The 13,610-nt window shown below is 37.7% G+C and overlaps 1 protein-coding gene across 1 annotated transcript in view; it reads right to left on the bottom strand.

Annotated features, from left to right (window-relative positions):
- Positions 1–13,027, bottom strand: part of TENM3 (teneurin transmembrane protein 3) — a 592,830-nt gene extending 579,803 nt beyond the window's left edge. Inside the window, exon 1 of the mRNA XM_057696894.1 lies at positions 12,809–13,027. The gene's annotated coding sequence lies outside the window, so the exon portion shown is untranslated. The remainder of the gene's footprint in view (positions 1–12,808) is intronic.
- Positions 13,028–13,610: the final 583 nt, after the last annotated feature.

Raw genomic sequence — 13,610 nt, 5'->3', positions numbered from 1 at the left:
TTCCAAGATTCACGGGCTATTAGAACACAATTTGACCAAAATAGTAATCCTTCCATCACTTCCTTTGGCCTTCTTAACAACCTTAATGACTGCTGTTATCTTTTACACCATGTTCAACTAGAAGTGAAAACTTCCTACGGGTCTGAGATCATGTCTTTTGTCCTTTAATCTTCCCTAGAACACAGTTACTTGGACACAGAACACTAGCGAAACACATGGGGTTTGATTTAAATCAACTGGGAGAGAAAAATGCCTTCGTGAATTGGGTACACGCTAAAAGTAAAGAGGGAGATTCAAATCAAGGAAGAGCTTTATGGCATTTATACGGCCTCGTAATTTTTATAGATGTGATGGGAGTGGCTCATTATTAATTTCTAATAGAGTAAATATAAATGGGGAAATTTTTAAAGTTTTGAGTGGTAAATAGTACATTTCTTCCCCTGAACAACTCTCCACAGCTCCCCTGAAAGTACGCAAAATATGAAACTAAGCATTTTTCACATTTTTGGCCTTGAGTACCTTTTCCCAGGCTCAAGATGCTTACATGAAAAGAAGCAGAAAAATGGTGTACGACGAATGGGTCTATCTTCTCCAAAAGAAGTCTGATTTACCACCTCCCACGCAGCCCACCCTCCTTGTCCTCCAAAGAATTTTCACCAGGCCACAGATATTCTCTATAACCTCAAATAAGAAGCAAACAAAAACTGCATATATGCAACATCTTTGCAGATAGTGAGCTCAATAATTTTCTACACTTTCCTAATCTCAGAAAGTACCTTTACGTATTCTGAGAGATTAGCAAGTCCTACTGTACCCAGAGATGGGAAAATATTCTGATACTATGAAAGAGAAAAATTACACATAAAGACGGGCTGTCCTCAAAAGGTGAAAAATTTAACATGACTTAAGGCTACATATAGCTAAAGTTTCCAATTTTGTTCTGTAAGTAATATTAATGCAAGTAAATATGCTGAATTCTCTTCAAAAAGCACTCTCTCTAATTTCTACGGGGTTAAATCACTGCACATTTGCTAAGTGCCCATGTGACACCAATCATTCTCCAACTTGGTACATCAAAATAAATGCAAGAGAGTAATAAACTTCTCTCTTTTAATGGGTTTTTAAAAAGTGAAAAAAACCATCATGTTCTGTTTAAATTGTGACCACCACTTTAGAAAAATGACCCATGGAAATGTGTAACCACTCGATTCAGTGGTGCTTGACTTCATAAAAATGTACTTGTTCTGCAGACATTATTAAATTTTCAGTGATTTTTATTGCTTAGTATCAGTGAAGCCTAAAGTTCTGTTGTGTTTTAATCCTTGCAATTCTTCCTAATAATCACTGACATAATAATTTGAAAACAGAGTCACCCACGGCCCGAAACACACAGCACGGTCTTAGTCTCCTCCAACCTTCTTTTATCCTCATTTACAGGAAGTGAGGTGCACAAAACACATGTATTTGTAATTACATTTGCCAAAAAAAAAAAAAAAATCCTCAAACAGCTGTGGAGACAGCAAAGATTAGAATCTGACAGTGGCTTAGAGTAATGAAGAAAGGGATTGTCAGGGTTCAGCTACAGAGCTGATGAAAGATAGAAAGAAAACCTGCTCTTTAAAATCTTTAATCTGTACTACTTCATAGGCAAAATTAAAACAGAAATACTCTAAGAATTAGAAATGGTAAACGTGATGACTCTTTTAAAACCAGGTTATTATTTCAAAAAGGTATTAAACCTGTGTCTTAGTGATAATAAACTGGAAATTTGGACAATATTTACGTAAAATATTTTAAGGTTTTATTTAAATTCTTCTAAAAATCTTAGAAAGTAATTGAAACTTGGTTACCTCTTGCTAGCTTCTAGGTAGTGTATATTTTTTAATATCATATTTATACCAGTTATAAAAGTCTAGAATCCCTTACGAAGGCTTGAATAATCAATTGTCATATTATAGTAGTCATAAAAGATCATTTTTAAAGTAGTTTCCTTATAAATACTTTCAATTTAAGATTTAAAAATTGAAAATATTTTTAGTCATATCTTTCAGAATGGATATATATATATTTATACATAAAATTTTAGGATAATAACTCAGAACAGGAATATGAACATTATAAAGTCATCTTTTGAAGTTTGTATAGTATGTTTCAATGAATAAGTATAGAAAAATCAGAATTATTTTAACTGAAAAAACTACTCACGTCCTCACTTTGCAATTTTTATACCAAACTTTGCTACTCTTTTTTAAACTTTTAGAAGCTAGAAGCCTCAGAAACAAGAACCCATCTATTAAGGTAAATTAATTATCTATAACATATTGTACCGTTTTCGGTGGCATCATTTGTGTTTTACAACAAAAATGTCTTAATTTAACAATATTTGATATTTGATTCTTGAAGATGATGAATTGGTCTTCTATGCGATTGACAACTGAGTAAAAACTGATATAAATATAAACACAATTAATTCTCCAGCCTGATCACTCAATTTAATGTATTTCTTTGACCAAAAAAGGTCTCCTTTGAACATGACACCCTTCTCTCACAATTATCTTTAGAATTATTCATTCCAAATGGGAATATAATAACAGAATAACCCTTTTTTAAAAAGAAATCTCTGACCAAAACATGCTCACTTTTTACATACATGCGCAGAGGAAATTAACTAACTTTCATAATATGTGATGCTTTTCTTTCTTTCTCAAGTTGCTCTCACTATTACTAACACAGAGAAAGCTCACAAAGAACTTCAATCCGGCCACGGACCCCGCAAGCTTCACTGAGTAGGGAAACCACTTGACTGAGAACCTGGCAATAATCAGTTCAACTAAGCATCTGATGGAAGGGAAAACATCCTTCGAAACTTTTCTGGCTTTATCATCTTGCATTGAGGGACGAACCTCTGGATTTCAGGAGCTGAATCTGTTAATGCCTAAAATATATATTTAGACTACAGTTCTACATAAATATTAGATTTAGGAAAGGAACCAATTAACTTTTTTAAGGAAATGAAAATGATGGCCAGGCTAGTCTAGTGCTACTTGATAAAACCACTATGTAATAGATTCTGGGATCACAGAATTAGGGGCGAATGTATAATGCTTCATCAAAGAGTGGCAGCTTATCCACAAAGCTTCCTCTTCCTGATGGGATATTCTTTTAAAAGTAATAACGAGGACTTAAAAACTCTGTAACACTCTGCCACCAAAATTAGCCATTTATACCAATGAAATCTTAATCCTAAAAGAACCAAAATCTCACCCAGAAAGCACAGAGATCCTTTTCTTTGGGGGAAAAAAAGCATAATTTGCACTAATAATTTACATCTATTCCTAAATCAAATGCTTATGTTCCAGGCTTAAATTAAAATGATAAGAAATACCTTAGAAGGAATGACTTAAAAAAAAGGCAAAAACAAAATAGTAAAAGATAAAACAGTCCCTCAAAGGCCTACACTAGTAACAAGCTCCAAGACTGAGAACTACTAATACTTTCCTTTTTTCCAACATTTAAAAATTTCAAATTGAAGTATAGCCTTTTCAAAGCTCAAGTGGTAATTACGCAATCTATATACCTTATATGTGATAAATAAATACATTTAAGATGTGCTACATTAATGATTTGTCTTAAGTAACTCATATTACCTTTTGCTGAGAGCTAAATATAAAACTCATCAAGCTTGATCTGTTGCAATTCCTATCTGAAGCGCAATGCAGTTTTTAAAAGCTACTTTCATCAGATGATGTGAGGACAATTAATTGATGGCACCTTAAAAACAAGCACTTGTCTTCCCCTTCAACTCTCTTGTTCGTCTAAGATAGCAAACACCTGCATAGTGGAGTGGAACCATTTTATTGGAAGGCGTAGATTTTATGTAAAACTTTAAGGGAAAGAGATTAGGCTTCTGTATTGGGCTATACTGATTCAAGGTGGATTCAACGTGTTAACTTCACACTTAAATGAAATGCAAGATTAAGTGAATTTTACTGAGATGACTTGAAACCAGAATATCAGTAAATGATGTATCTTAAACCATAACATTTATTTCACAAATTCATGCTGGGCGACTTAAGGACAATAATATAAATACATCATTCACCTTTCATTTTTGTAGTAAGTAACTTTTTCGTTATTTGTGTGGACATTGGATTAATACATATGTATTAATGAATATTCTCCAAGTGTCCAGATTATGTAAAACGGGGTATTCATTAAATTATATTTTATGATTTCTAGAACAACAGATTTATCTAATCATCTTAATTCCTTTTAGGTTTCTTTAAAAAATTAGAGTTAGTGCATGTTTTGATTACTAATATTTTTAAATTCCTTAATTATAGATTACACAGCACAATATGCATGTAAACACAAATCTGAAGTTCTGATTAGTGGACACATATAAAAGATAAAAGCCATAAGTGCAAATAGTTTAAATTTAAGTTTTATTTATATACACACACATATATATTAGTAAAACAATATTTAAATTTGAAAAATATAAAATGAGGACTTTTCTGTTTGAGGCTGCATTTTTAACTACAATTTATTACACTTCAAATCTTCACATGAAAAATATAAAATGAGGACTTTTCTGTTTGAGGCTGCATTTTTAACTACAATTTATTACACTTCAAATCTTCAAACTGTTAAAATAAATTTAACTTAAAAATTTCATCCTTTGCAATGATATGCCTTGAAAGTCATAACGCTATACATCTACTACATTGTGTAATGTATGAATTAAAACAACACAGAAAATTATATCACCATCAAAACACGGGATAGCAAATATTAAAGTATTTTATCTTCAGTAAAGTACTGACTCAAAGTCCCTGCCACACATGTAATTTTTAAAATTAGTAAAATATTGTTTACAAAATTTTTATGATGCCAGAGTCTTCTCATTCTCAAATAGAGCAAACTTCTTCCTTAGTGGTTACCTTTGCTCTATTTGAGTTTTTAATCACAAGAAATATAGGATAGGCTATTCTATTCATATTTGGCAAGAAAAAGTTATACTGGAGACATAAAATTTACTGAGAGTGAGGATTCAGCTCTGGTCTGACAGGTGCACCTTACCTATGTGTCATAACTTTCATTTTTGTTTAAATTAAAATTTATTTTAAATGTTAAATACAGTAGCAGCTTCATGGGAGAAAAACAAGTTGGAAACGGACTCAAAGTAGAAACAAACTTAGAAATATATTATAGCTGGAAAATGTCTGTTCTAACCTGAAGGGTAGTTTCGGGCAAGAAGGTCACTTCAACCTTCACCCCTTACTGAACCCAAAGTCATCAACAGCTTTGTAAGGTAACAAACATATTTTCTTTTTCCTAAGAGGTATGGTTATTTTCAAAAGCATCGTAATTCTTTAGGAATGTTTCTTAAAGTATTAGTGAACATGAAAAGGATTAACATTTTAGTTATTTTGATTATATCAAATTATTCTCCAACTACTATTGATGCTATCATAAAATTCAGCAACATCCCTCTAAGAAAAATGTCCTACATTTGTGACAATCAAGAGACAAAATATGGTTGGTTACACTGTAGCCTTTATTCCTTTATGATACTAGAGTGAGTCACTTTTCTGTATTTAAATTACTGGATTAGTTATTATTTGCAGTATTTTTCCTACCTTTATTATTCTCATTATGACATGACACATAAGTGAAAAGAGATTACATTTTCAAATATTCATTTCATTTTTTACTTATAAAAATGTAATAATGCTGTTCAAGATACTTTTTTTGTTGTTAAGAGAAAAAAAAAGTCACAGATTTGTTCTTCTAGAACTATAGGACTGACAGCTTTCTTAACTGGAAGTTATTATAAATTCTGAAGAAATAAAATTTACATCTGTCTTCTCCTGGTTTTCATAATTATTTTAAGTGACAAGCCTTGTGCCAGCTTTTTTTCTTAAGAGCTGTTTTAAAGGAAACAATCCCTTGCCAATTTTTCCCACCTCCATGTTGACAAATTCCAAATTCTCTGATAAAAGTACTAGCAGAGATGTTATACTTTAAAAGAGCATTTGGTAGATGGAGGATAAACAATAAGTATAGTTTTCAATAGGTTCACTATGACAATTACTGAAATAAACACATCCCAACATGAATGCATTTGCATGTGCTTCCTGCAAACCCATTAATACTCCATGCATTTCTTGTTGCATGAAAAATTAAAGATTAAATGAAAGTAATTTCAATCCTGTCTTGTGACTCTCTGCAGAACATACCTTCCAGTGTGTGGTCCAAGTCCATGAGCTCGCCTATGATACCTCTCAGTACCGAAGCCAAATGCTGAACACAGTGTAGGGGCTGGACATGCTCTTGAGCAAAGAAAGACCTCTTCTCTGGAAACGCCCCTGTTATCAAAAAGACACCTCACCCTCTCACACTGATCAGGGGGTCCACAATTCTAACCATAAAAGATCTGAGCTTAACTCGAGATGAAATCATCCATTCTAATAAGAGAACAGCTTTTCTTTTTTTCTTCCTCCCTCTCTTCCTTTCTTTCTTTCTTTTTTCCTGGGGTAAATACGGACCACAAATTCACATCATCTTACTATTCAGAAATGCTTCAGAATCTCACTAAAGGAAGACAGTTGTTACCAAGCCACTATTTCTGTCTAAAGTATGGCCATCTCAAGAGGAATTATCACAACAATTCTGGCAAGTGTAACTGACCAGCAAAGAAATGACAGAATGACTGAAATATATTGGTTACGAGCCTTATCTTCAAAGATAAGTGATCTTTAAGTTACCTCCTAAATGATCCTTTAAAATAATCGGAATTTTTTTATAAGTCTCTACATACAATTTATAATTATAAAATTACAAGTTGGTGTTCAGTCCCATACACAAAGAAAGTATACCTATATACTAGAGCTGTTAATGCAGTTCCTTTTCCCCATCAATATGAAGAGCAATATATGATATTTAGAATTTCTTGGATGAATTTAAAAAAAAAACAATGAAGTTCATATTCTCATGTAGGGAGCTAAAATGTATATACTTAAAAGTGAAAAAAAATTGAGAAGTTAATTTTCTCCTGTACTTACCCAATTAACTTAAATGACCAAATATGCCCTTTACAGACTGCTTTTCCTGTCAAATTTGCTGCTACACACAGAAAATGCTCAAAGGACCATCACATCCTAAAAGATATTCATATTCATACTGTCTCCTCTTCCTCTCTCCACTTCTCTTTCTCTCTCTCCCCTCCTCCTTTAATTTTGAGGCAGAGACCCAGTGGACCCACTTATAAAATTATTATCAAATAATGTGATGATATGATTATTATTAAGTAATATGAGTCTCACCCCTGGAAACCCAAATCATATCATCCCCACTCCTCCCCAACTTCTCTAATAGGAGTAAAAAGTATTCCACAATACTTGAGAACATTTTGTCAACAAACAGAATCCTACACTAACTTTCACATAATGGAACAAAAACATTCAAGTGTGAAAATCTGCACTTATTTTTCTCAAAACAAATTCATTTTCAAAAGGGATGCTCTCTGTTTTGCATGCTCCAGCGTAAGCCAGAGGACTACAAATGTGGGGGAAATGACTTTTAAACTGCCACATCTCCATAAGAGGTTATCAACCACTAATCTCCAAGAAAGAATGCAACCATAGTTTGATAATATGATACACTCCATTCTACACAGGCTCCTTATTGCATTAGAACCACCTATTATTTCACTGAAGTCATGGAACTCAGTTAAGACTGCCACCTATCACGAACTTGTTTGAAAAGTCAGGACTAGCCCTTCCAAGACTGCAAAAGTATCAACAGGGCAGTACAATTCTCATCATAAACATTATATGATATCTGATATGGTTTCAATCCTTTCCTTACATGGCTTATGAGTATATTCTGTGATACTGACATTCATCTATACAGTGTTTTAAAGTAGAAAGAAACAGGTTTGAGTAGATGCTCTCTTTTATGAGCCTACTTTGTAGCTGTTCTAACTAGGAGGTCACCAGAGTTATTGAATCAAAGCCACAAAAAAAAATGTATCAAAATTCTTTCAAAAGAATGAGTCTAACTGTAGTTTTGGTATATGAAACATCTATATATCTCAGAGCAAGTTTCTGTGTTTTGATAGTTTATGTTCTCATGGTTGGCTAAAAGAATGCTTTGAAAATGGTTATTTGAGTGCATTAATGTAGTGTTAAAACTGTTTTAAATGAATGTTCTTAACTGGAAAAACACTGATTCAATGTAAATCATCTATCAGTACAGAGAAGAAAATTAAAGTACAATAAACATATTTCCTACCGAGTCCTTTTTTCCTGAAAGCCAAGAACAATGTCACTGTGGAACTTCACATGCACCTATAAAGCAGTTCCATCTTTATTTGAAAATCCTGCACACCATGGCTATATTAGAATACTTATCTGTATTAATCTTATAGTCTGTGCTTTTAATATTTTATTATATTGAGACTGTAAGCATGTAGCACAGTAAGCAGTGCAATATGGACCAAAGCCCAAGAAAATCTTTTTTTTTTTTTTTTGGCACACGGGCTTAGTGGCTCCATGGCATGTGGGATCTTCCTGGAGCAGGGATCAAACCTGTGTCCCCTGCATTGGCAGGCGGATTCTTAACCACTGCGCCACCTAGGAAGCCCCCAAGAAAATCTTAATGTGGTCTTTCAGAAAAGAATAAAAAGCTTCTAAAGCTGAAGCCGGCTAGACACAACTAAGAAACAAATGCAAATATCACAGTAGGGACAATAGTATTCACCATCTTTCCAGGTTCCCAACGAGGATAAAGAATTACCTCCACATGCACTACCTTTCATTGTCAGGATTATACCTACCACCTTGTGAAATAAGTTATCACACATGGGCGAGACGTAGATCTATAATTTTAAGAACTCCTTGAAAAACTCAACTAGAATGTTGATATAAACAGAAAAGGAAATCACCTAAATGCATAATGTTCACCATTTACAACCCAAAAAGATGATACAACCTTCTGATAAGCGAGGAAACACACCTTGAGACATAGTGTACTGGGGGAAAAGGCTATTTTAGTTGAAAATGCATTAATGAATTGCTTCTTCATGCTTTATCTAGTTCTTAGAGAAAGTTCAAATTAGGTCCCCCAAAGGATGTTTTAATTATAAGGAGCAATATTTTGAAACCCATATAAACCATCACACTTGTCTGGAAACAAATGACTTTTCAGGATGTAGAAGTACTCCTATCAATCACCAACAAGTTAATTCTACATAATAGGGCAGGTTTGGATGCAAACTGATCCATTGTGGAATGCTATATCTAAAATTGATTACAAAAGCACTCAAAATGAATGCAGCCCTCCAACCCACTTCTTTGCTCAGAAACATTAATCTCAATTTGAAGGAGAGCTTCATAATGGTAATGCTTGGTATAAAAAAAGTATGAAATAAATCAGTTTTTATAAGACACAACAATTAATCAGTTTTACAACTAACAATTTTTGCTGTTGTTGTTACTCACAAAAGTGCCATCAGGACTCTTTAAGATAGCCGATATCTTCAAAATCAGGTTCTGATAATGTGTCCTCAAAGAAGCTTCCATGACATCATTTTTAAGACTCAGTTGTTGAAACATTTCAGTAGCATGGCATTATTGTACTAGCTTTTCAGTACACGTCTTTATTCTGAATGCATGTTAAATTCTTCTCCACTCTCATTCCACTTTATAAAACTAATACAACCTCAACTGAAAATTCAAAGGGATGTATAATTGGTTGTGGATCAGAGTAAAAGTTTGACAGCAGATCACTGTGCTCTCTCCTGATATTCTCCATCTAAGTAAAAACAAGTACGTACTAAAAGTTAAAATGGACATTTGACTATCAAATAAAACACTGGTAGATAAGCAATGCGTAAACACGCTTCACAGGTTTCCACAGCGTATCTTCAAGAAAAGGGCAGACAATTCATTAACACTGCTGAATACACTGATTCACGTAAGTACAATACCTTGATACCATTCCTCGGCCACCCAGAGATCAAATTTTTAAAGGGAGAAACAATGTTTTATAGGAGGGAGGTAAATATATTAAAATAATCAATATTAATAAACTAATAAAGTTGTCTTTATGATGGTTTTTTAGCAGACTATAACCAACCTCAGGACTTATTTCCCAGTACCGTTACAGAAAGGGTAAACTTCAGCATTTCCAAACACTTTCACAGCTACTGCAAAAATAGCAGTTTTTGTACATCCAGCTCAAAGTTGACTAGGTATTTCCGATAGCACATTCTACTCACAATGCGAGGCATACACTTTTCCCTGGTTTCTTATTTGCTCCACTCTTTACAAAGAGAATAATTACTCTTGGCTCTCAAAAGCAAAGATAAGAAAGACCAGCTTGAACTTGCTAACTGGATTATTATTGTTTAGCTAGGTTTTCTTTCCGAATAAATTTACAACTTTTCACTCTATTTAAGTCCTTTCTTCTATTCAAAGGTAAGCATCCTTATCTTTCTTTGTCTTCAGCCTAATAAAGCAGGTTCTCTTTTCTAACCCAAAAGACTCATGACACGCCTCCATGATCATAGTAAGAAAAGCCTCTATAATTTACCTAAAACATGTCTTTCTACATAATAAAGAGAGCCAGTCAAAATGGTTCAACTTCAAAAAATAAGTACTCGGAATTCTACTATAAATTTATCTGCTTTATGTTAAATAACCAAGCAATCCTCATCAGGGTGGACGTTCTCTGTCTACGGGTTGCTAACACTGATGCTATTGGCATAGGATACTAATATATTTTCCAAATATATAAGCACTGCTATAGTTATTAGTATATAAGTACATTTTTCATTAAAATTGTGTAGTATATGTACCATACATGTCTTACTCAAAGGAACTACTTTTCCTCATAATGTTCTTTTAAAAATTAAAAATATATTTACTACTAGCAAAAAATAGTACCTTTGAGAGGAGGAATATTAAAATCCATGTAAGAAAAAAGAAAAGATTGTTAAGGAAAATGCAACAGGAAGAGAGATATACATAATCCTGAAATACACAATAGAATAACTAAACACATCATAATCCCCCCCCCCTTAAAGAATTTAGGAATAATTTGTGAATGCCATGACATTTTAAAGTGGGATTAGCAAGTCTTATTACTGAACTAACCTCTCACTCTCAGAGCAAGAATTAAATATTTGCTCTGCATTTAGAATCACAAATCGAAAGTTTCAAGGCTCTTCCAAGAATTCCATATACTAAGAAATACAAGCTAGAAGTTTTAGATAATTAGGAATGCACAAAGCAAAGTTGTTGGCATATTTGTAAAACCTTTTGTTTCAACTGAAATATGAAAATCTGTAATGAATTTTAATTATACAGTTACTTTCAATTCTAAACTCTGTTCCTAATATACTAGAAAGACTACAGGTACTTCTCCAGGTAGGCAACTGGGAGGTGGAGGGTGTGTGTACATCCTATTTTAAACAAATTTACGAAAGGAATCTAATCACCAAGTTCTGTTCAGTTGCAATACCATCTTTTGGGATACTCTTCCAAGCTCTCCAAAGATGCCAGTCCTGTCTTTTTTTTTTTTTCCCTTCTGACAACAGAAGGGAAAGGTAATTCCTGAACATACTTCTATTTCGAGTGAAAAGACCACCCAGTGGATTCTGCCAGGGCCTGCAAATGTTTGACAAATACATCGTCAGAAGATAAGAAATAGAGTATTATGAAGAGACAGTACTGTTCTCTGTATCTCAGCTGTCTGGGGCCCTGTAAAAAGTGTTTGGACAGCGCTCGCTCCTTCACTTTCATTGCACGTCCCCCAAAAGTCCCTGGAAAGTTTCCTCTAGCTTTAAATTACAGTGACTTCGGAAACCAAAAGTATTTGCTGTCTCGCACGGCAGAATTACTCCTTACCCTTCTTCCGCAATACGAATTAGTAGCAGGTTACCATTGAAACCACTCTAAAAGTGAGGCAGTAAGAATGGAATTCAATTCATTGCATAAGGTGTTCGGCAGAGATCGGACAAACCCACTTCCATCTAAAATATTCGAATCTGTTGTAAAACACGATACAGACTTAGACTTGAGTGGCAGACTCATAAATCTGTAATTGTTTAAATGCCCGGTTCGGGATATTTGCTTGTTTGCTTCCAGCCTCCCCCAGAGTTTCCAGCTCAAGTTTCAGTCGAGATCCACCACTTCCCACACCACCCCAGCCCCTTTCTGCCTTCACTCCTTCCCAACTTGGCTCCCCCGTAGTTGGAGGAGCCTCGTTTCCACTTCCCCGGAAAAGTGGTGACATCCCAGGGCTCCCCACTCGCCGGAAGCCCCTACAGGATCTTGCGGGACTCCTCGGAGGAGGACGCGGCGCCCCACCACAAAACTGGGGATGCCCCCCGGCCGGAGCAAGCCCCCCCCCCCCCGAGCGCCCCGGCCCGGCTGCCTTTCTCGGGGAACCTAGCAGCCCGGGGCTCCCCGGACCCGGGGCGCGGCGCCCGGCTCCTCGGGCGAGAGGCGCTCGCGAAGTTCCCACCTGAGCCGGCAGCCCGAGGGATCCGGCGCGAGGGAGGGGCGGGGACGCGGAGGCCGGAACCCGGAGGCCGGCCGCAGGGAGAGCCTGCCCGCGGACGAGATGCTCCAGGGCCACCCGGGCTGGCCAACTTGCGGCGCCTCCCAGAGCAGCTCGGGGAACCGCGCCGCCGGCCGAGCCAGCTCCCGCCCGCCCGCCCTCCCGCTCCGGCGCCGCGGCCCGAGCACTAGGACCCCCGAAAGGAAGGAGGGCGCGCCGGCGGCGGCGCCGCACTTACCGCGCTCGCCTCGCCGAGCCGCCCGCTCGCTGCCCGGCCACCACCGCCGCCGCCGCGTCCACCCGCGCGGCGCGCACACACAGCACTTGGCCACATTCAAAGGAGCCGGGCGCGGGGGAGGGGGCCCCGCCGGGGGAGCGGAGCGGAGCGTGGGAGGGGGGAGGGTGCGGGGAGGGGAGCCCGGCAAGTGTTACAACTTCCTTCCCTGCCCACCGCCCGGCCGCGGCGGGCGAGGGACGCGGCGAGGGGAGGGAAGCGCGCGCGGAGCGCCAATGAGTTCACTTTCTTTTTCTCCCCCGCGCTCTCCCCCTCTCCCTTCCCGCCGGCCCCCTCCAGCCTCCTCCCAGGCTGGCGAGGCCGGGCCGGAGGGTTCGGTCCTCGGCCGGGGAGCCAGAGGATGGAGGCGGCGAGGGAGGAGGAAGAGGAAGAGGGAAAGGTGAGGAGGCGAGCCGGGCGCCGGGCCGGGGAGCAGCATCCAGGACCTTAATTGTGTGACGTGGGGGCCGCGCCGGGCCGAGAGTGCCCGAGCCCGGGCGCGTACACGTGTCCGTGTGTGTGCGGGAGAGAGAGTGTGAGAGCCGAGCAGAGGAGCCTACCATGCGCTTCCCCCGTGCGGATCGCTGGAGAGCCCAATCACGGGGCGAGCTGGACCCGGCTGTGATCGTTTATAATCCCGGACTCCTCCGCGCCGCCACTTGTCAAGATGACAGGTACTTTATTTCTTCTTCTTTATTCCAAAAAAAAAAGAGAGAGAGAGAGAGAGAGTCCCCGTTTACTGCCCTTTTCTGTCAAATGGGATTTG

The sequence above is a fragment of the Hippopotamus amphibius genome, chromosome 10, assembly GCF_030028045.1.
Source record: "Hippopotamus amphibius kiboko isolate mHipAmp2 chromosome 10, mHipAmp2.hap2, whole genome shotgun sequence".
Classification (NCBI taxonomy): Eukaryota; Metazoa; Chordata; class Mammalia; order Artiodactyla; family Hippopotamidae; genus Hippopotamus; species Hippopotamus amphibius.
Note: the sequence above shows the minus strand (reverse complement) of the source record. Positions and strands in the feature narration are given on the sequence as shown.